A 25,456-nucleotide genomic window follows, 5' to 3' on the forward strand; every position below is an offset into this window, starting at 1 on the left:
CGCTTCTGAGAGGATTAGATATATATCTAGTTATGTATTCATCAACCACTTCCGTAACTATGTATAGAAAATTCGAAAAACAAAATTACAAATTCTAGTTGATTATGTAATACGGGCAACCACTGGGGCTGCAACACAGTGTAAACTAACGCAGTCTCCAGGGCTCTAACTTCATATATAGCATGTATGTGTTTTTGAACAATAAAGATTTAGATTTAAAGAAAGAACCTCTAGAGTTACACCATTAAAAGTCTCGAATTTGATAGCCCACGCAGTGCAACTGTTATTTATACGTCATAATTTCATAGAAGTTTGACGTTTAAAATGACACTTGCAATACGTGAGCTATCAAAATCGCTGCAGACTTTTCTCGGTCTGACTCTAATACCTTACACTTGTTTAAGAAAATTATTATTTAATAAGTTTTTGGGTGTTTTTTTTTTAGTTAAGGTTTTTATTCAGCTATCATACGTCTACAATTTAATAAATTCTTAAAATACTAATTTTACATGAAAGATTTTATTATCTACCTACACAAAGTAATCAATTCAATTTACTGATAACATCAAAGGGTCTTCACTACCAAAGATAGTTTATTTCAAATTGTCTTTGTCACTACGAAGTACATGTATATTGTGTATTTTATGTAAAATACACTTTATTGGGTGGCCTGTCCTACATTGATTTGTTTGTTTTTTTGTTTTGTCATCGATACAAACCTTCTACAAAACATTGTAGTCTTCTTGTTTTTATAATAGTTTGGTGATCGGAATTTTAGCTATTTTAAATAAGGTGTCGACGTCACACAGTTCTTTCATACCAACACATGAATGGCTCTCGATCCTCCTCGCTCGAGTGCTCGGACTGATTCCATACCACGTGCATGGGTGCACTCGTGTATCGCTAGATTGAGAAATCTCTACTCTAATTAAAATGTCAATTAAAAATCCATTTGCTTGGACGCCGTTTCTTTTTGCCATATTGTCATTCAATAACACAAAAGCGAATAAACTAGGTACAGGCAAAAAGGTCATCTGCGTAGCTAAGAGTACTTTCGAATGATAAGCATTAGCAATTCGTTTATAGATTAATAATAATAATAATAATAAGCCCGCAGGGCAGCTTGTGGCGAGCTGTTGGGGAGTAACGACCCCACGGACCCGAGTGCTCCCGAGAGTCGGTCAGGGTCTCCGTCTCCGGCGTGTCTTCGTCGGTCGGAGTGGACCCCAAGGGGACCCGCAGGACTCTCAGCTCTGGCTTGCCTTAATTGGCCGTCCAGAGAGGAGTCGCTAGAGCTATATGCTCCAGGGGTGGAAGTGAAAGATGCATAAGACGCGAGTTGGCACAGTGGCTGTTAACAGCCACTGGGTAGAAAGCGGCGCACACCTCTCGACACCCCTGAGCCGCTCACACCGGTGTTGCCTCTGGTCGTCTTTACGACGGCAGTTTCAGGGGCCCATCTAGTAAGCGGCGAGTCACCACCTGCCTCGATAACGTGTACTAACATTGTTATGGCAGGTGTCCGGACCTCTCAGCAATAGCCCAATCTTTTGACCAGCCAAAATTCATCACTATAACCAGCACTTTTCTCCACTATATTTACAATAGCCCCTACGCCTGTTGGGACCGATTGACGGGTATCTATTTGTACCCGTGAATGGGTTCTAGCAGGTGTATTACATAACAGCAAATTTCTCCAAAGGGCCTCTACGTGTTGGATCTGTATCCCCACGCACGCCTATCAAATGACCGGGATGTATATACCCGTGAGTTTTTAAGAGAGACAAATAATAATAATAAATAATAAAAGACGTTTATTCAAAAAGTTTGAACATAGGTACATAATAAAAGTACACGATAATGCTTACAAACTAATTGAAAAGGTAAGTGGCTCAGCTTATGTCTGTGCCAGAAGGCTTCGGGGCACAGCGGCCCTAAAGACTTGCAGCAACGGACGCTGTTATTCTGCCACCGCCGTATTTGTATCTAGCTAAGGACAGTAAAAACATTTACACTATTTATTACATGTAGGACAAGATAGCAAAACCGAACAATGTGCAGTGGATAAAAAAGTGCTAACTTTACTAAAATTTAATATCTATAGAGCAGGTCACTCAACCAAAAGTGTATGTTACATTCTTTTGGAGGTCCAGCAAATAAGCCTTGCAACGTAGTTTGAAAACCGCCAGGGACTTACTGTTAACTACTGGTGGCGGCAAATTGTTCCAGCATTTAGACGCAGCATAGCGAAAGCTGCCTCTAAATGACTGAAGCCGGAGTAATGGAAGGGAGATACGCTCTTGTTGCTCACGCAAACCTTTCAACTTTCGGTTTGGCTTCCATTCAAGTTTACACGCGAGATAGGGTGGAATACCAGATTGTTTAAGCGTAAATACCATTGACGCAAGCTTTAATATTCGTCTGTGTGACATATTCAGTTTACCCGCTTTATTAAGGTAAGGGCTAATATGTGAGCGGCGAGGGATATCTTGACAGAAACGTATGCATGAATTTTGTACACGTTGAATCGCTCGTTCTGTTCTTTTTCTTATGCAAGGCCCATATACAACGTCTCCATAATCCAGTTGGGATAAAACTAGCGCATCTGACAAGCGTTCGCGAACATTTTGTGTTAGGTAGGGTCTAAGCTTATATAATGATTTTAGAGCACCATAGCATTTTGGTATTTTAGAGTTTATATGGGCTTCAAATCGAAGCGACTCCTCCATTACGATGCCTAAATTTTTAACCTGTCTCTCTTCTGATATAGGCAGCCCTGATATTCGCAAGTCGATTTCAAGTTCACGTACTTTAGCAATCTGCTTTTTTGTTCCCAAAATAATGAAGACAGATTTTTTAGGGTTAATGATAAGACCATTGTCATTAGACCAACCTGCTACAGCTTCTAAATCGGTATTAATTTGCGATATTGCAAGTGCGACGTCAGTTTTAGTGGGGTGTATATGCTTCATTAGCTGCGTGTCATCTGCATACATGTGGTACGAACAATTTTTGATAACTTCGGGAAGGCACGCAGTGTACAGACTGTATAAAGTCGGACCCAATATTGACCCTTGGATTACTCCTCTGTCGAGCATACGGGGGGATGAGCGAGCAATTTTACCTTCGTCGTTTGGGCATTCGACTATTTGGTTTCTGCCTGAGAAATAGGAACAGAACCATCTACAAAGTGACTCAGAAAATCCGTAGGTCTTCATTCTTTTGAGTAGCACGGGTATCAATATACTATCAAACGCGCGGCTAAAATCTAACAAGACAAGAATTGTCGCAAGTTCATCGTTAGAAGCCTTAAGTGTCTCATCCACCAAATGCGCAATAGCCGATGTAGTGCTATGATATTTGCGAATTAGATTAATTAGACAGACACTGCTAAAAGAATAAAAAGTCTACAAAAAGTTCTATTTAACTAATTGTACCCTTTACGTTTTGTTAGCTTACGACCTTGCAAATTAAAAAGGGTACAATTACGCTGGATAGACAAAAAAACGTCTATTTTAAGTCTATAATTGGCATGATTTGCTCTGCTTTGTTTGATGGAACAAACTCACGGATGCATCAAACGTGTAGATAACAATAGCGTTTAATTCTAATTACTATCCCCTGTGGATCGTTTAGTTTGCATCCGCGTTTTTGTTCCCAAGACGTGCATCGAGTGTTTATAGTCTTAGGTACTTTTAGGGTACTTAACATTTTTTTTATACAGCATATCTATTCTTATCCCTAACACATAGGTACCTAAATTATCGAACTTTGTTACCTACAAATAGTGCAAGCGGTATTTTACAAAACACATAGGTACAAGTATATATTATTCACTGCCGCTTCTTTTTGCTATAAAACTTATACAAGGCTCGCGATAATTACAAAGATTTCATATACAAAAAATGTCATCCTAAACAGAACTACGATGGACTAAAAACTTCAGCTTAACCGTCGTGGTTGAGTACCTACTCAAATAAATGAAATACGTAACAAAAGGCGGAGGTATTTTGTTCATCAAAATATTCGGCGCCCCAAATTGAATACCTTGTTCGTTATGGACATAATACTCATACTTACCGGCTATTTTTGTTACTATAGTAGGTACCTATATTATTGTTCATGCAATTGTTAGATGAATAACACAGATATTTGTTTTGTTCTTGTATCCTCGTAATAACTAAGTATATCGGAAGAAAGAAGCCGTATACATTAATGCTAAAGTCCCATCCATCAGTCATTTAAGGCACCCTGAATGGTAGAATATCCATTAGGGGTTTCCTTTTCATCGCTTTCACAGACCGTGGGCATACTCGGACCGCCATATTGGATTTCATATAGGAATTTTCAGTAGCCTTTTATTTGTTTTAAACTCACGGCGCAGCGTAATGTTTTTTTTCTGTTTTGTACTCTTCAACGTAATATTTTTTTACACAGAAAAGCAAGTTCGTAAAAAATTAAGCTACTCTAATTGAAGCTAAATTCGATAATACCTACTTACGTATTATACCTATTATATAAATGTTACAAAAGAAAGTCCTTAAGGTAGGTACCTACTTAACTGAATCAATTTGGGTAAACAATAAGAATGTTGCGACGAGGTAAAGCTATTAAACTTACATACAAAAGTTATAAAAAAAATTTTTATCCATACGTTCTAACGTTGATATATGTATTTGCTAAACAACACTTGCTGTGCACATTGCACGTGGTTCTTGCTAAAGTGGCTAGAAATGGAACAAAAAGCTATCCGCGTCAGCGGCACCGCGGTAAACGATGCACATGTGCAAACGTAAACAAAAAATCATATAGCCAACGCAAAGATGGGCTGTAGAACTGTTTGCGTTAAAGATATCTGTCTGCAATAATAATATACAACTGTTGAAATACATCCAGGTATTATGCGTTATTATACTAGGTATACCGGGTGTGGCCTGTAACATGAGCAAATAATTAAAACATAGATTGTACTCCTCAAACGGTGACACTATTGTTCAACAACTTTTAAAAATAATGAAGTATTTAGACTCCCTATTTCATACAAAATAAATATTATATCTTCAATGAACGCCATCGCCATGCCATATCATTGTGATTGACGTTGCTTGTCAAGCCTTAAACTTAACAAAATTCGCAATACATTGCGTCTTAGAATTAACTTTAAAGTGTATTAAAAATGAAACCACAAGTTATTTTTTAACGTTGCTGAATAAATGTTGGTCAGTATGAGAAGTACAGCCTACAGTTTAATTTTTTGCTCGTATTACAGGTCACACCCGGTATATTTACAATGCCATTATTTATCGAGTGATTAAGTACCTCTAGCTAGGCCCCCCCACATCTGGTGTCTTTCGAGCGTCGTATAATAGAGTTTCAATGAGTACCTACATAATTAGTTACCTAGTTCAATCATATAATAATATTACTTATATACTTTTTCATTCCAAAAGAAAGCCTTTTACAAACAACATTCTAAAATCAAATAATAACCTTTTCACAATACAGTCCAATTCAATGCCCACGTCATGTCTTGCATGTTCCGACGACAGGTGCAATTTGTCATCAATGACAAACGATCCCGCGGTCTCCTGTTTACCTTCAATCATGCAACCTTTGCAAGCTAAAGGCCAGGTTATGGCGTCTTAACTCATTGATTGCAGAAGCTCCGCACCCACCCTTAGAGTTCTGGGCACGGGGTTCCACCGGCGAACACGGCCGAACCACTGCACACAGCTCCCCAGTCAGATACGAACGAGCGCCCTATCACTACGTCCCGTTCGCGCGCGCACTAAAAGTTATTCTCTTCGTCATATTCTTGTGACGATTTGTGGAGTAAACTTGTGAAAAACTGAAAACCTTGACTAAAACTGTGACTGTGGAAACAAAGGCATTTGGATTTTGTGTACAGCGTGGAGAATTTGTTTTGTTTGGTGTCGGCGTTTTGACTGCTGCTTGGTGAGTTATCAATTAGTTTACCAAATAATGTTTTGACTGTTGTTTTCATAATAACATGCAATTATTTACGTTGATATTATTTATGACATTGCTGTAAAATCACTTTACAAATGCAAATGAAACTTTGCAAATGATATTTCAAGGTAGTTTGCTTTTACATGCGGGTACTTCGGGATAAGTCGGTGACCGGTGTTAAATAGGTTATTTAACAACTAAGTAACACACGAAAAGAGCATGTTTTGCGTGTTTATATCTAGGTATCGAGCCTCATCCGCTGCTCGGAACCAGTTCTCGGCCAGAAGATAGTTATTATTTTTTGTCTCGATCGAGTATCTGCGCCGAACGGTCCCTGGGTAGGTACGCCATACCTTGGTATCATTTCAAACTACTGCCTTACGCCCTGCTTTTATATACAGCACACAAAAAGAAATCAATAACAACAACTCTTTAATTAAATTAAATACGTAGGTAGTTATGTGTGCATACGTTGGTTATTATTATTACGGCGTATGAAATTTTTAAAACCGATCAAGTGCGATTCGGGCTCCCTTGTTGACATCATATTTATTTTTTTACATAGTCTGTAAACATTTTTAGGTTAATTTACTATTATGGATAAAGGGTAAGTAGTAAATATTCTTTATTTCGCCACAAAGAATACAAATAAAAAAAACCGACACCTACTGACAGACGGACGGAGGGACATAGGTACGTACAGTAGTGGCTTATACTTTCCCTTAAGTTCGCACTCTAAGTTTATGGGACCCTAGAAGAGGACATTTTTAGTAGACATTTTTCATACCTAACAAATTAGGGACCTAAGTAGTTATTAATACAAGTAATTCTAGTCATACGAGTTACTAGATAGTACATATTAACAAATAGAAATAGGTAGGTATGGCAGCGTGACTGAGTAAACAAATTATGGTAATATAATACGGAGGATAATTTGATATGCGTAGGTAAATAATAAATAGGTACCTAATCAATGTCAGATAGCAGACATTTTCTTATAATGTAATCCTTACTTCAGATATTGGATTGACGTACCCCACCGCTCCTGAGCCGCATTCGAACATTAAGAATTGATCTCATTTGGATCTCGTTTTGACATGATCCCATCGTCACTTGACGAGAGTTCTTTCCCATTTGGTTCGCATTTGAGTATAAATGGAAATCAATTTGTAAAGTCAGGAGTCAGGTGCTATCCCGGCATGCAATAGATGCAACCAGGAATAAGGGAAGGGGCTCTTGTTGTTAATTCTGTTTTCACAGGCTTTCCCGATTCTCCTGAGCCTATAGGATGAATTAATTACCGTCTCAGTCTCAGGGCGATCGGCTCACGTAAGGTGTATTCGGGTAATACCGAATGTCGGATAATTCCGAAATTCAGATAAAAATCACCCTTAATTCCATCATAATAAAAGTCTCTTTTCGGAATTATCCGACAGTGTTCGACATTCGGAATTACCCGAGTAAACCTTATTCATTAAAATTCTGTCTTCGGTTCGATTGCCTTTACTTAAGATAACAAATCCGGTCCTGCCGTCATCTCGACTCGATGTTAATAAAATGAACGGGATATTTCCTAAGGTTCGATACATATTAGTGTGCTATCTTATCTTATCAGAATTACGTAAAAAATATTGGTAGTTGTAGTTAAGAAGTAGGTACTTATCTCAAACGAGATTTTGCATGCTCCCCACCAGTTTGGATCCACGAGTTTGGAGGAAAGTGATCCATATGGCCCTTCTAACTTTTTGTACTTCTAGATATTTTCCCGCATGCGGCCAGTTAACTTAGACATACACACTATTTTACATTATACATAATTTATTGATCAGTAAATATGTACACTACAACTACTACGACATTTTCAAGTAGGAAAACATACTGGACACTGGACACGTCCTACACTGGAGTCACATAGATAAGCAATCAGGCAAGGAAATTATCTTCTACTTAAACGGTAAATAATATTAGCTACTAGTATGTCTGCCTCCTAAGCTACCAATGATACATAAATATCTACTATCCGGGCAAATATTTACATTATCGACTATCTATATTCCAATGACAATTAAATTTATAACTGACATGTTTGTATGCTCCTGATATTCCGACAGACCTATCAAGGAAATAATGAATAATGTCTCCTCAGATACCACAGGGTAAATGCCCTAGAGCACAAACAACTGAACAGTACATAATGGATCTAATCGTAGGAGCAAAACTGCAATTTGTTGTTAATTATCTAACATCTTGTGGTGAAATGGGCGCAAGAACCAGGACTAATTGCCGCCATTAAGGTAAGCTTCTGGAGTGCTCAGGTGCGCATTGCCTAGAACTGAACAGTCAAAGCATTTAATTAAGATTTTTGTAATTGCGTTACGCATTTAACATTTACGCTAACACATTCGATTTAAAAGATTGACTAGTGATGGTTGACAACCAAAAGTCATTAATTAAAACAATTAACTAGATTAAAATAAAGTTGGTACGTCAGTATAATGGTGACGAATTTGTTAGTGGTTAAACTGGTTAATCCTATGAGCTCTTTTGAAGCCCATCAATTTATATATAACACGGTCGGTGATTTCATCAATGGATTCCCTCTATTATTCAATAGAAACAACATGCTTGATAAAACACTTACTTATTCTTGTGTTATCACGCATAAGTATACAAGATGCACTCACCATCGCGAGAACTAATCGAGCAGATTGGATTCTAGCAGATGCTTTTGCATATAGGTATTTATACTGTTTACCCTTTGGCTTTGTCTTATCCTATCGTAATATAAATTTATACCCATAGCCATATCTATAATAATCTACATTCCTATTTTATAGAAATAGTTCAGCATACGGGTTATAATGCTGATAATTCGCCACCGCGAGAGTGAAACTCTCTGATTACCACATCGACTGCCTACTATCTTCTCATACATTTGTTTCAAGTTAATTTGAACAGTATGCCTTACATTACAAGGTTACTTTTTCAATTACCGCATCGAGCTTCAGATACGAGAACGGGAAAGTAAGAACTGGAATGCCAGAGAACTTGAAAGTTGGAACTGATATAAGTCCCGCCTGCCTTGCAAGGACATTCTTGTATGAATTGTAAATTATGACTCAGTATTGGGTGGGTTCATTCATTAATTTTATATGTAATTGTAAGTGATGATCAATGGTATTACACACTTGGTCAGTATAATTATGCCATTCCACTGCACCAAAATGACAAACAGACAAACTATAAGCAATAGGTAAGTAACGTCTTACCAAAGACTAGCCAAAACAAATTCTTTTTATAGCATGTCTTGCTGATAATCCAGAGTATTCATTAATTTAAAAAGGGAAGGAAAAATGGATGTCGCTTTCTGAAGGCAAACCGCCGGAGACGGATGTAGAAATAAAAGATTGTTCCTCATAAATTGTGAGTCAGCGTTGGATCCTTTATTCTAGAAAAAAATATCAATGCGTACTTTGTTTGCGTAAAATGAAGCATTTGCGTGTAAATGTAACAACAGCAATCTTTCGTCTCTTCCGCAGAACGCGGGGGCCAAGGGAGATATAAATAATGAGCTAATTGTATTGGGACCGACCATTCGCTACCGGGATGCAATGCGATGTCGTACGGAAATTGCCGGCGTGACACCTACCAAAATACTGTTGTTGGCCTAATGTCAAATCTAAAGATTCTAAATTGTAAGTACGTAGATAGTAAAGTGAGAATATCCATACTACCAATGTAAGTACTTACATTTAAATGTAAAAACAGCAAATAAAATAGAAGTGTAAAATAAACTCAGTAAAAAATAATAATAGGGCTGCTTGGAGGAGATTTGGAGAGGCGTATGCCCAACAGTGGGCGCATACTCGCTGAGGAAGAAAGAAAAAAGAAGAAGTCAGTAAAAATAACAAGTCTAAAAAAACTTCGAAATAAATTGTTTTATGCTTATTGGATATTTTTTCGAAATTATCGCTATATCTATTATAGCATATTAATATTTAAAAAACACTACTTAGCTATATAACATGTAATAAACATGCGTCTCATCTCTTATTCATTTCATAGCGTACGGTGTATAGCTATCGCACCTGAAATCAGCGCCCTAAATATATAATGAATGATCTAATTCCATTGAGAACCATTAGCTGACCGGGTTGCAATCTGTGCCGCGGGGAACCGGCCTAACGGAAGTGACTGAAATAATTACACGTCACGATTGTCAAATCTTGTTTGTCCATTAATTTTCACTGTGTAATATTAATGTTTATGTATTTTGTTTTGATGAAAAAGGGGTTATTAATATGCTTTTGTCAGACACTATCTGCTATCTTGCTGCTAATAGAGACTGGGAGGCAGCACATCTTTACAAGTATGTATCCTTCCCAGCAGAACGTGTCCTGAAAAAGGATAGATGTTAGAATCCCTACGGATTCTAACACGGACCTAGTGTTATTCAAATCCAATACTAGACATATCATGTTATATATCATGTCAGAGACATCTCTCATAGCTATGCCATCTCATCATCATCACATTATCATGAACTGATGTGATTGTGCTGTTGCTGCATTGCTGTTGTAGTTGCAATTTACCTCTTTATATCATTTTATACGTATGTATAGAAGTTTTGTATGGACTACCAACTCATTCTCGCACGGCCTGACCATCATAAGTAATATTTATAAAAAAAATACCAAATTAGGTATACCAATGAAAAATTATTAATTGTGACTCCTAAGGGGCCTACTGATTAACAGTCCGCCGGACGGTATCGGCCTGTCAGTTAGAACAAACTTTTGACAGTTCCAAACAACTGACAGGCCGATACCGTCCAGCGGACTGTTAATCAGTGGGCCCCTTTAAGCGTTTCTTACGAAGAATTTAGCTCACAAGATTGCCCATACGCAGACGACTCGTGTCTCTCTGTCTACGCGGACTATTAGCGGTTTGCCGCATTTGCGTTTTTCCGCCTTTGCTGATTCCGGGATTTCTAAGCTTTTCCGTTTTATCTGGGTCACGATTTCTGTATTGTTCGCCTTTTGTGTAAATTTATGATACTAGCAGCACTAGTAGCAGTCGGTAACGTAGAAGGCAACTAATATATTAGTGGATTAGTATACCAAGAAATAAACTGTTCATACTAAGGAGCAAAGTGGCATGAAATATGTACTTTTAATAAGATGCGGAATAAGAAAAAGGGTAGAATTAAATAAATAAATAAATATTATAGGACATTTTTACACAAATTGACTAAGCCCCACGGTAAGCTCAAGAAGGCTTGAAGGCTTGGGGGGGAAGAATTGAGCCTCTAAATTAGAAATAAAGTTTAGGAATAAAACTTGCAATGATGGTTATCACCTTATGACACTCATGACTTATGACATCAGGTCTGCTTTTTTAAGCCATCTACATTTTATTTAGTTGAGAAAGGCAGCAAATGCTGCGAAAAAAAACAGTTGATGACGTCTTTAATATATTACTTAAGTAATAGTTACTTATCAGTAGCTTAAAGTCACATGATACTCTTTAAGAGATACACCATACCAATCATAATTTAGTCATGCAAATTCCTGCATTAGGCTAATAAATCGATTGCATGCAAATTCTGTCATAAACGAGTTACACACGCACGGATACTGGGTTTTAGAATTAATGTCCATCGAGCAAATGTCGCTCCCCAATTTGCGTTAAGTCAGCCTAGTCATAACGGACTGGTAGAACAGGTGGCAACATCGAATGTCGACGGCATGTTGCTCGGCGTGCCGTATGACATTCGACCGACTGGAATTCTGTCACAACACGAGCATAATCAGTAGTTTGACTTCATTTAAGTGTCACAATCAACACATGAATATGCGCGGCACTCCTCGGACGTAATTGATACTACGTGTAAGAAGTGTTAGTTTAGGTTATTTCACTTGTTAGTAAGTACATATTTGAGAGTTAAATTAATAAAGCTGGTTATCACGCCCGTTTGGTGAATACACTTTGACATTTTTAAGTAGTGTTCTTTAATGTCCATGGAATGTAGGTGTTATGTATAGTGGCGTTCAAAATTGCATGGATAGATGTCGACCGTAATGCCCTAATTACGGTTGAAACATCTCCATGCACTTTTGAACGCACACGTACATATTTGAAATGACATTCAACTTTTAAAAAATTGACACGAGAATCATTAAATATATCAAATTTACGTACACGATGTAATTCTTAGACAACTTACCTTAATTATTCGTAATGCATGTTAATTATAAGATGTAATAATGTTTTGAAAAGATGTGTCCCGCCGAGTTTGTTGCCGGTCCCATATTGGGAGACCCTCCTCCAATTGAGGGGGGATTTAAATCGGCTACAAATATAATAACCACCAAAAAATACTATGGTACCCTAAATAAAAAAATCATGCTTACCAAAAAAAAATTCTGAACACCAAAAAAATAAGGCCTAAAATTACAAATGTACCACCATTTTAATTACGACTGCACTTCAAATTGTATTCGAATACCAAATATATTGAATGATCACCAAAAATCATTAATGATCACCAAATCTTGAAGACCAAATAAATGCGATATTTTCACCTAAATAAACCACTATGATACCAAAAAATTTATACATATTACCAAATAAAGTAAAATGATGCCAAAATTACTAGCCCCTCCCGCTCAACCCCCGTACCCCGCACCGCATAACTTAGGTAGGCATACTGAAATGCTACTAGAAAAGTATGTTAGGTTAGGTTTGTACTGCTATCAGTTAAGTGGGCTAGGCTAGGTTAACACTGCGACCCTTACAGAAACGAATTGCTACTAGAAAAGTGGGTTAGGTTAGGTTTGAACTGCGACCCTTACAGAAAAGAAATGCTACAAGAAAAGTGGGTTAGGTTAGGTTTGAACTGCGACCCTTACAGAAACGAAATGCTACTAGAAAAGTGGGTTAGGTTAGGTTTGAACTGTGACCCTTACAGAAACGAAATGCTACTAGAAAAGTGAGTTAGGTTAGGTTTGAACTGCGACCCTTACAGAAACGAAATGCTACTAGAAAAGTGGGTTAGGTTAGGTTTGAACTGTGACCCTTACAGAAACGAAATGCTACTAGAAAAGTGGGTTAGGTTAGGTTTGAACTCCGACCCACACAGAAACGAAATTCTACTAGAAAAGTGGGTTAGGTTAGGTTTGAACTGCGACCCTTCCAGATAAGAAATGCTACTAGAAAAGTAGGTTAGGTTAGGTTTGAACTGTGAACCTTACAGAAACGAAATGTTACTAGAAAAGTGGGTTAAGTTAGGTTTGAACTGCGAACCTTACAGAAACGAAATGTTACTAGAAAAGTGGGTTAGGTTAGGTTTGAACTGCAACCCATACAGAAACGAAATGCTACTAGAAAATTTTGCTTTGCTTTAATAGGATAGCAAGATTTAAAAATTTGGTTATAATTTTACATTAAAATGGAGTTCTAATTTTGGTGGTCTTTTACTATTTTTGGGTTTACAATGATTATTTTGGTGTCATTTTATTTAATAGGATAGCACGATGTAAAAATTTGGTTATCCATTGACATTAAATTGGGGTTTGAAATTTGGTAATTATTTACAATTTTTGGGTTAATAATGATTAATTTGGTGTCATTTCCTTTAATAGGATAGTAAAATGTATTAAAATTGGTAATCATTTCTCATTAAAATGGTGTTATAATTTTGGTGATCATTCATTATTTTAGGGTGGTAAAGTAGATTTTTTTGGTATTAAATTTTATTAAATCTGGTGATCAGTTAAATAGCAGCCATTTAAATCTTCTCGGGGCAGAGGTGTACGGTTGGAGCCGGTTTAGGTTTATTTAACGTTCATAAGCGCATTGTAATATGCCTACTTGAATAAACTATTTTTTATCTTATCTTTATCTTATCTTACCGAATAAGTTGTGGTACTGGCTGTTAATATAACCTTGTACCGAGTTTCGGTCATGTCAAATTTATGCGGTTACGCCACGCAGCCGTGAAATCACTTGACAAAACTGAATACGTAAGCATGCCGAAATGTCGCCCCCATTTTTCTAATGCTCAAATTACTCTTGTAATTGACGCATTATGAGATTACCATTAAGCAGTTTAAGGCCTTTAATATACAAACAGGTAAGCATAGTTAATGTATTTTTTAATGGTTAATTGGCAGTAAGCACAACAGTATTAAGTAGCTACTTTTATTGCCAATACGTATATCGCCGACGGTGGGCCTATTGGCTTTTATCTATAAACACATTAGTCGGGATTCGGTCGTAAATGAAAAACATAAAAATAAACTTACTTTCCATGGAATAAGGTTGATTTTACAATGCCGTTGTTGTAAAGTGTGGGGAGGAGCACTGAACTTTGCTAAGGCTTTTCCCTACACCTGAGGTTCACTCACACAGCCATTAATTCTAAGCGTTTAGTTACTGCTTGGATAGACAACACACGCATATGATTATCGTCACACGTAAGCCTATTATTATTCTCAATGTTGCTAACGATGTGACCTCGCAGGTGGGTTCCTGCTATTATCATGAAAGATGGCTCTATTTTTGCTGCCGAAAACGCAATTTGGGTGTTTTTGATTTTCTAAACTAACAGGGAAAATTTTATAAAAATAAAAATAATAGTTTTTGGCGTTGTGGATTCATAAACAGTGTTTTGTATAGTCACCTGAGAAAATGCTTCTACACCTACCTACGTAAAAGGCATTTTATTTAGTTTCTTTTTACTTTTTTCACAGGTACCTGGTATATATAACACTTTAAACTCTCGCGTTTTGTACACATATTTAATTACACAAACGGGTCTACCGCGATATAATTGCATATTTTTATTTGTCGGAATTAAAGGTAAAAACAATGAAATTATATCGCAGTAGACCCGTTTGTGTAATTAAATACCTGGTACATATATCAATTCTCATGTATCATGCTACTAAATATGTGTATAACAACCAGAGCGCTGGGTACTTATGTACATATATTTATTTATGTGTCAGGTATATAAGACGAGTCTCAGTTTAAAACTTAAGTACATTATTAAAGGTTTGTAGCAAGTCATCAAAGTAATAACCCGTAAGATTGCTTCGTAATTGGTATTCTATCATGAGACGGCAATTATTGACTTACCTGCCGGCAATGCTCTTATTGCGTCCCGGTAAAAAAGGGGTTTCACACACATTTTACAGAGAGCCTAAGGTTTTTGTGCAAATTTATTATGGCTGGGATTTTTCCTATAAATTTCAAGTAGTAACCTACCTATCTTAGGTTGAGGTTTTCAAAATATATCGATGATGTCAACACATTAATAAAATAAAATAATTAACTCGTATAATTTCAAATTGAGAAATTAAATATCTTATGACTTTATAATCAAACCATTATTAGCACGTACGGAGATTATATAGATTTATTTTAAACCCCTAAAAACCGAAGTCATAAATGATTTCATTTCAGATAAATTGCCCAATTAAGTATAATATCAAATTGGTTATAAAATTTACAGCGAACACGAAACTTGAAACCTATCGTGGCCATGAAACTTTCCGGTCAATGTAAACTATTTAGCGTCCGAGTAAACAAGTCGATTGTATCAATAAAATTAAACACAGCTTGATTAAATGCAAAGTAAACTTTATTTGAAGCACAAATTGGACCGATATGGAGCTGTTAATTCAACGCTAGTGGCTTTAACGAAGCAAAAGACCGCCACCCGACCTTACTCTTCTACAATTTCAAACTTAATCAAATCGAGTTAAAATCGAATTCGGAATTGATTCCTACAGCACTTGATGTATACGTTTTGAAATGGGAAATATTTTACCGTGAGATATTTCTTCAGTACCTCCGTGAGAGAAAGCATTAGTTCGTTCCCCGGACGTTATTTCTGGAAAGTCAGTAGACTTTTTACTCCGAACGGCTATTTTAAGTGTTCCTGTCACGGCAGCCATTATGGTCTCTTCTTGAGAGCGTAATTTTCGAATTTGTTCCACTGTTATAATTAATGGTCTATGATTTCTTCCACGCTTTAATAAACCGTGTTAATAGTTTTACGTCACTTTGGATTCAATATAGTTAAACGTACCTCTTTGTGCATTTGGAAAACTCGCTGTCTATAAAGTTATTAAAATAATTGTCTGTCCTATACCTTCGTGTATATTTCTGTTTCTCCTTCAGAAGGTTTCAGAAGTAAAAAAACTGTGTCATAACACTGGGACACGCTCTAAATACATACTAGGTTGATATGATGGTGTCAATGGTGATAAGATGATATGTATAAGTTTGCCCTTTGTACAATTTTTACTGTGTAATAAAATTTAAATAAATGTTTACCATAACGAGATACATTTTTTAAGTAATTACTTATTGTCGCTTGGACGATATCTGTTTGTGATGGTTTCTTTTTTACTTATAGTAGAACTAAAAAAACGAATTAAATTAAGACCACCCGCTATAAGTGCCAGCAGCCGAGTACTGTAAAAAGTCGCTTACGTAGGTACGCGGTTTCCTTAATTTCACAGAAATTGCCTATCACGTCGTCAGCTAGATACATCAATAAAATAAATCGAATACAGTACCGGGACTCAGTAATAATGGTGGATAGAAGCAGGTTGGAAGCAGTTTGTGGTTAATAATAATAGGCCGGGAATGGCAGGTGCATCCATTGCCGTTCTGCCCGTGTTGTACAGCCTATTCACTCAAGGTAGATTACTCAATTGGTTGTATTTGTCAAATAATTGTTAGTGTATAATATATATTGTAGGTGTAGCTTTAGAAAAAAAACGTAAAACTATTTTAATCGGCTTTACAATTTTTATAGAAATGCATAAATTTGAATAATAATTTATTGTTCTTGGAAATTATAAAACTTTTTACACACAAAGTTCGAGTTACAACAATAAATAAGACGGCTGCTGGTGGCATTGTTAAGCAGTCATGAATCTATGCTATAGTTAATATAATTAATTATAGCACTAAAACGATACCTTCATAAATCAAATACAAGAAATTTAATGAACACTGAAAACAAGGTTCCCTCTTCTGTTCGTATAGAACATATAAAATTGTATATTTGCAATAATTTATTGATAGGTATATATTTCTAAGAATGATTGCAGGTAAATAAAGTACACATCAGGTTCAATGATAATTAATAATGCAAATATTTCAAATATTTTTATAAATATTTTATATTGTATAGAACTGATCTCAATAATAATTGTAATAAACTATGCTATAAGAATAATAATTATACATAATTGTATTCCTTTGCATGAACGTAATCTTTGACGATCATTATAGTAATACGTTTTAGGTTTGATTTAAGGCAAATTTATAATGTATTTTATAATGAAATAAATATATCTTATCTTTTATCTTATCTTATCTTTCACTAAGCCATGAGGACAATCTTATTACAGAATGGAATAATCTTATTAAGTGAATAGACTTTTATTTCTGGACACAGACATTTGGTGGGAACTGTTTTTACGGAGACGGGCGCTTGGAAATAGGCCGAATGAAATGACAAAAAACCAACTAAACGTCGTCATTTGGAGCGGCGTTAACTAATTTGTAATTCAATGTGAAATTAGGTTTGAGCCAGGTAATTTTGGGATGACTAAAAAAACTCTAAAGATCTACTAATTTGCGTAACACAAAATATATTTTCTCAAAAATGGACGGCAAAGTCGACTTTGCCGTCTAAAAAATAGGTCGCGAAGCGCGTAGTTTATGGTCACTCAAAAATTAAAAAGTTAAAAACATTGCAGTCTCGCTTTTGGGACTGCAATGTTGCATACAAATTCCATTATTTGTCGAGTTCCAAACTTTTTAAAATTTGAAATGGCCATATTAAATGAAGGCACAGGCCCATTAAACAGCCAAACAGATGATTAGTACCGCGACTATTTAGTTGTCTCAAATAGGTTGGCGTATTTTCGGCAGAAAAATACACTTCTATTTTTTTATTAAAAAAATAAAAAGGCGGCAAGGGCTTTTTTCTGTGAATATATATACGTAAGAACGTTGGTTTTGTAAAATATTTCAATGATATTTGTATTTCTTGCACCATTTTTGAGAAAAGCACTATATATGACTCGGCTGGAAGGCTACTTGCTGGCTTCGGATTCAATTAAACGGACTCCCAAGGTCGTCCGTTTAAAACGAATCCTCAGCCTGCAAGTAGCTACTTCCGAGCCTCGACAATAATGTACTATTAAAAAAGCGATTATACGTGCTACCTTTATAAGAAATGGTAAAAGAGGTCAGATCGGCCTGCCTAATGGCAAGCAGCCTAAAGATGTTTGCAACTCTAGTGGTGTCACAGGCACTTTAAGTAGGTAGGTATATTGTAAGTAGGTACTTACCTACCTAAAGTAGGTATATTTTAGGTTTAAGATTCTTTATTCTCATTAAGAATTTGACAATTCACTGATATGAGAACTTAAAACTACACAAATACATTTATTTTGCATGAAATTAGCGAAAGAACTAAATAATAACATGGAGGGTATTTAAACATACAGTAAAATAAAAATCAAAAATAAAAATCTGCCGACACACAAAACAAGGTGATTAGTGGTGCATCGATCGTACGGTTAACATTCCATCTACTTGAGCTGTACAAAAACGATTTGCTAAGGTATATCAAAATAAATAACCCTAAAAACCAACACAGTGCAACTTAAGAATGTCAGGAAAGCAGGATTGTACACAATAGTACTCAATATCGTCTAAATAATACTAAATATCACTGCCTAGGTAGGTATTACTGGTAATTATAGTTTAATAAAAAATACCGAACTAATGACAATTTTTTTAATCTCGTTTAGCTGAACAATTTATGTCAAACGAGCATAAAAATACGTGACTGCGACAAAATATAACATTCTAATAACTCAAAAAGACTCGGTTTTCGTAAAAAAAAATAAAAAAGTGCACTTTGGGTATAATTGCGGAACGTACACAATAAATAGGCGTCGTTAGAGCCGGTGCGAGGACCATTATGCTAGGCCGTGAGTTCTCGTTAATTGCGCGAGCGCCGGCAAGACGGCTTCGCTAGTAAACCAGACTTATTAGACCTCTGAATCCGTAGCAACTATGCTTGATCTACGATCGCACTTAAACTGGCTTCTTTGAGTCTTGCACTCGGGTATGCTTGAGAAGCGATTGCAATGATCCAGAGCGGTAACGCCGCGCCGCCTTAAGAGATGTTGAGTAACCGCGAGCTGTATAGGAACGCTAATTAGTGTTAAGGATAATGATGCGAGCACAATACCAATGCATGCTTCTAAGTATTGTAGGGTAATCTTTGTAGCTACGTCAGGTATCCAGGTTGCGGTACAGTAACGCTAATTGCGTAATTTTGGTTAACGTATTACTTAGGTTTCTAACTGTTGTCATATTGCGTAGTGACACAATTCAGACTGGTACCTAGGTCAATAAAAAGTTTCTTCTTATTTAGATCCTGAAGTTTGATGTTAAATATGTTTGCCTATTCAGAATTGTGCTCACTTTAACATAATTAAACATTAAAAATTTAACAGTTTTTGTTAAAATTGTAACATTATGTTAGTTGGGTTGCAAAATCATCATTTGCATCATCATGCAATCATTTGACTTATTCACCTGTATCGGTTTTCTACGCGTCCAATCAATATAATAATAACCGATGTTTTGGATTATTTCCACTTCAATATTCTGAAAGAAACCTTTCATGTGTACAAAATAAACACCTACTTCGTTACGATAAATCTTTATGTAGGTAGTGTGTTTATTATTTATTCAGAGCCCTCTTTAGCTTTCCACCAGAGTAACAATATAATTTTATTTTTTAAATTAACGCCTGGTGAATATATGTTACATATTTATAAGAAAGTATCCAAGCTGGTAAGTAAGTAGGATATTATGCCCATTTTCTATCTAGATTATTAACCTATTTACTCCTTAATTAATACTAATTAAATATTATTACAATTATTGTAAAAATACGATATTAGTTTTATATCTAATTACCTATCAAGGAACTATGTGTGAAATATAAAATTAAGTAGTCTCCTTGCAATTCTTTCAACCGCCGACGCTGCACCGCACCGCGTGGGTATCGTCCTAATTATGGCTGAACAATAACATACCTAATCCAAATATAAAACTGAATATAATCACGCCACGCGTATAGTAACATACATACATAAATGGCAACCTTGAACGGTCAAGGACCTGGGTTGCGGCACTTGTAAGTACCTACTCCATGTTATATGAACGCCAAGTTTCGTGATTTCTTTATGGTCTTGACGTAAAATTTATCAGACTTGTCCTCGGAGACGCGCGAACTGTCGCTAAGATTTCGAGCTTACAGGTCACGTACAAAATGGAATGAAAGTTGTATTATTGTTAAATATTATTTTTGTTTACCTACAATGGAAAAATAAAGAAACTGGATTTATATAAACGAAGATTTCTACTAGTAAATATAAATACAATTTTTTATCGTTTTTATTGGAACGCTTTATATGATCGATTACGTATAACTGTTTAATAACTTATTACCTATGTACTTATGTTGATATTTGTTATACAAACGAAACTTAAAATTAAATAGCTCATGTACTAAAGCCCTTACGAGTAAATATGTACTTAAAATACTTACCTACTTACGTACATTTTTGATCATATTTTTTTTTATATAATATGTACCTAAACGAATGAAGGGATAAGGGGGAGGCCTATGTTCAGCAGTGGACGTCTTATGGCTGAGATGATGATGATGATGAAACGAATGAAGCCGCAAACGGAAACCCATACTTTGCATGTGCTGCGGACGGATGAGCTTGTAAAAAAAACTATTGCGTGGGGTTTCGGTTGTTTCCGTTGCGTTAGTGAAGTGGGGAAAAAATTCCCTTTTGGGCAGGGCCGTCAACACGCAAAAAGTCTATTCGCACTCTCCCTGATGCGTTTTAGCAAGCAAATAACAAAATACGAATACAAGCAAAACTGGCGGTAAAATTTAAAGTTTTTATCCAAATCTACGCTGTATACTGTATAAATTATAGTATGTTATTTTATCTGCTAAAACATTTTTGATAAGTATATACTAAAGATATCAAAATGAATCATGATTTACTATGAACTTTTCATTTTAATTATTTCAAAAATTATATTCCTTTTTAATATTTAAATAGTCAGTTAGCGTTAAATAGTCATTTGTTTTTTTTTATGGAATTATTTGTAAGTTATTACTTACAAAGTGTTAAATTTTGCATTTAAATATTACTTTCATGTACTTATATGTATAAATAGTGGTATTTATTTTACGTACATACATCCTGTACGTATGCTGATAGCTCTACATATTCCGAATAAGTTATGGCTAGTTCTAGTTTGCGATAAAATAACATTCTCTCTTTTAGTTCCAAGTTTTATCTGGCTGCTTCCCGCGTTCGCGAGGAATAAGTTTCCTACGAGCGTCACACGGGAACCTTCGTCTATAATCTGAAGTCTCTTTAACTATCACACAGTATCGGCTCATGTAAGTATTGATGACGATATTTGTACCATACATATACTTAGTGACTGTACCATGTAGTGATATACCTGGACAATAATATGTACAATAATTTTCAAATGTTTCGTAAAAAAACATAATAGTTAAATACTAATAAAGAGAGAATACTACTGATAGCAGTACTGATAGCAGTTTTTTTCTATCTGGTATTAATATGCAGTAGTTATAATTGTACTTACACAGTTAACATAATTTATAATTTATGAACCTCCAGGTCTTTATTATTGTATCTTTTGTTGCAGTACATCTTGTATTGTATTTTTGATATGTTTAATATGACTGTTTGGTTTTCTCAATAAATTAAAATATAAAAAAAATAATATGTATAAACAAACCGGATATTTTGCCATTATTTTCGTGCTCGAGTCCGATTCGCAGTTAGCCAGGTTTTTTTTATAAATTACATAGCTATCTAGATAATCATATTATCCTTTAAAGCATTCTTACTGGAATAAATTCTTACTACAACGAGAGGGAATTGTAGCAGTTCAAATGAGCTGTCGTGGTCTTACAATAAATCTTCCGCTTTATGAGCTCATCTTGAATAAAAGCAGCTTCATTTTCATAATAAATGTTTCTGATAACATTTATAACTGAAAGCAGAAATAAAAAGTTAAGACAAATATGTCAATGTTGTAACATTACATACACTCAACTTATACAGGGTGAAATTTAAATTTAAATGTGGTACAGTGTTATTTATTAAGTGGTGAGTGTTTACGTGGTGCACAAAGATTATACGAAATGGAATCCGTTCCACGCCTTCGCAGACAAGGATTGAATCCAAGAGTACCATCTCGTGGGACTTTCGTTAATTGCGTCGATTTTTAATCAAATGTACGTAAGTTGATTAAATTTTTTAAATACGCCTGAATGCAAAGATTCCTGACCTAGTTTTTACTCATTGTTTTTAAGCCACGGACGTTTTGTTAATAATCATTAGTCAGAAATAACATTTTAGATTAAAAATGGGTTGCCTTTGCATTTTGACGGTTCTAAGCCCGTTAAAGTATGAAAGGAAAAATTAGCAACTTATGTAGGTAATCTCGCTGCAATAGGGTTCATAATTGGTGACGCGATTGCAAACAGCGGGAGGGGCGGGGTGTCAATGAGCTTAACTGATAAGAGAGAAGCGGGTGTAGTGGGTAGTTGTCGGTTCACCATAACGTACGAGGTTTTTAGGACAACTTGATGATGAGTTATTTCGAAAAAAATGTACTGAGCGGTATTAAAAGAAAAAACACGTGTTTAATATTTTTTGAGTTCTTTCGGTTGTTTCAATTTGGCCAGTGAATTAAATTTCACCCTGTATTTGTAAATGTAGGTACATATTTAGCCATAACTTCGTCAATAAAATAAATCAAAAGTTTCTGGTTTTGGTATATGCTAGTTTTTTATAATATTATACATATATGTACCTATATTCTCAGTATTTGACAGGATCAATGTCGAACATAATTAATAAAAAAAACCATTTAGTTTTCATTTATTTATGCGTTGATAAATTTCCCTTTTAGGTTTCACTCCGTTTGTTAAGCTGGCAACAAGATACTAATTTAATTTTCGTCTAGTTTCAGTAAACAGTAGCGTGCACTGCATGACACAGGTGTTAGTGAGCAGATGTCTGTGCACATGTATGACACGGTTTATTTTTATTACTAAAATTTGGGGCGCTTTGACTAGTTTACGCACGGAACAAGGGAATAACAAAATAAATTTGGGGTTTTAGTGATAAACTGATAACCAAATAAAACCGTTACACAAAATAGGGAAACTGGGCCTGCTAAGGACGAACAATACATATGAAGTCAGCTAAAAAGTCTCATCTTTTTTCCTTAAAGCCCGCAAGAAGGTAAATAGGGGCTCACCGCGCACACTTAAAAATAATTAACATTACTTACGCTCCTTAATATTTATAAATTAATAGTAAATGAAAAAGTACACTGCCTGGCTAAAAGAAGTACGCTTTTAATCATTTGTTTGTCTTCTCTATTACTTTAATAGTACATTACTACAGAGGCCGGGACAAAAGGGGTTGCCGGCCGAAGACATATAGACGGCCGAGCGAAGCGAGGCCGGATAGGTCTGAGCGCGGGCAACCCCATTTCCCGCCGAGGTATGTATAGTGCTTTTCTCAAACATGCAATGAAATAAATAAAATAAAAAATCCACGAAACCCAAGTTTTATTTATAGAAAAAACTAAAAGTAAACTACACCCAAAATATAATCAACACGTACCTATATCATTATCACGCGTATGTTTTACACGAGTTGTGTATTTTTACTACCCGTATATTTTCATGTATCTTTGATTTTTTCGCCTTGTATCCGTCGGACTGTCGTTTTCGTCACATAAGTTTACATAGTCTTTCATGTTGATATCATGTTTCACATACATCGTTGCTTTATGCATGGAGTAAATAAGTATAATTTCCACAGTGTTGACGAATTTGTAGTTACATTCATTTAAAATATGCCACAAAACTGTTTCTAATAAACTGTAAGCCATTTTTCTTAGTTTCTCAAATAATAAAATTGCCATAAGCAACCATTATACATACTTCGTCTTTGACTTGGCGGCAGAGGCAGCAAGTTATTTAAAATCAATTCTGCTTACGCTGCCAATTCCAACACCTACGATTACAATTAATATTAATTTCATTATTTCGTCGGAACTCATATTAAAGTCGAAAAATCAACTACGCACCATAAACCCAATAAAACAGAATGAATATTTTTCAACTTTACCTCCATAACAATTTCAAAAATATAACTACGCGTGTTTGAGTAGACCTTTTTACCGATAACGTTTAGATGAAATATTTTAAATGTTTTTATTTGTGTAGTTAAATTTATAAAATTATAGAATTTATTATTTATTAAGTTCATGTTGATTTTATACAAATAAAACTGCAAATTATAGCAAACATTGTTTTTTTTTTTTATAGGCGTAGTGGCAGAGTATCATTACGAACCATAAAGCAAATACTGCCTCTAGTTTTTTTTAATGGATGAATGCCACGATGCTGTGTCACAAATATCTGTGAAATGAAAATTAAAAAAGAGGACTTTGCCGGCCTAGGCCTGCAAGATGTGTATGAAATTCCATTAACGACCTTTTGTCCTAGCCGCACCTGAAACGTCATACTTCGCAGCCTATTATAAGGAACATACCATCAATATTTCATTGCATGTTTGAGAAAAGTATATTGCACAATAAATATATTAAAGAGGCAAACTAATTCCTAGCAAGAATTCAATAAAAGTTAACCTTCAGGACAAACAGAGGATTGGATATATAGGTATTTACTCTCTAATTTCAATCGAAAGTTATTCCTTTGTAGTCCTGTCTAACGTGGTAGTCCTCGAATCGAGATGTATCCTTAACAGATAGAAAATATTTGTGTCGGTGTAAAAAATAGATCAAAATACTTACAGACAAATTTTCTGAAAGCTTCCTTCAATGCTGCTCACGCAACACTTCCCTTGTCCATAACCAACTAATAGTTGTTCTGTTTTCCAACTATTGTAACAGAGTTAAGCCCAACGGAAGAGTAAGCACGATAGGTAATCGGATTTCTGTCCGCTCGGGGAAGGTACCCCCCACTTAATGGAAGACTGAACGAATGAGCCTTTATTTCCTCTCTGTTAGTAGGATATTTATTACGCTTAGGCGGGAATATCTTGTTTGCATCAAAATAGGGACTGTAAGACAGGGATTCTGATTACAAATGTAATTAATTAATTTCATCTCTAATGTACCTAAATTTCCCAGTGCTGAACACTGCTCCTATTGTTGCCAACTTCAATTTCAAGAAATAGAGGTAAGAAACGGGCTCGTAACTATTGGAATGGATTTTGTTTACCTTATGACCGTGCATCGCGCTTGGGTAAACACAAAGTGAAAG

At 35.6% G+C, this 25,456-nt stretch overlaps 1 protein-coding gene across 1 annotated transcript in view; it reads left to right on the plus strand.

Annotated features, from left to right (window-relative positions):
* Positions 1-5,747: 5,747 nt before the first annotated feature.
* The window catches only part of LOC134680167 (uncharacterized), a 56,188-nt gene continuing 36,479 nt past the window's right edge, over positions 5,748-25,456 (plus strand). Inside the window, exon 1 of the mRNA XM_063539238.1 lies at positions 5,748-5,955. The gene's annotated coding sequence lies outside the window, so the exon portion shown is untranslated. The remainder of the gene's footprint in view (positions 5,956-25,456) is intronic.

The sequence above is a fragment of the Cydia fagiglandana genome, chromosome 3 (assembly GCF_963556715.1).
Source record: "Cydia fagiglandana chromosome 3, ilCydFagi1.1, whole genome shotgun sequence".
Lineage (NCBI taxonomy): Eukaryota > Metazoa > Arthropoda > Insecta > Lepidoptera > Tortricidae > Cydia > Cydia fagiglandana.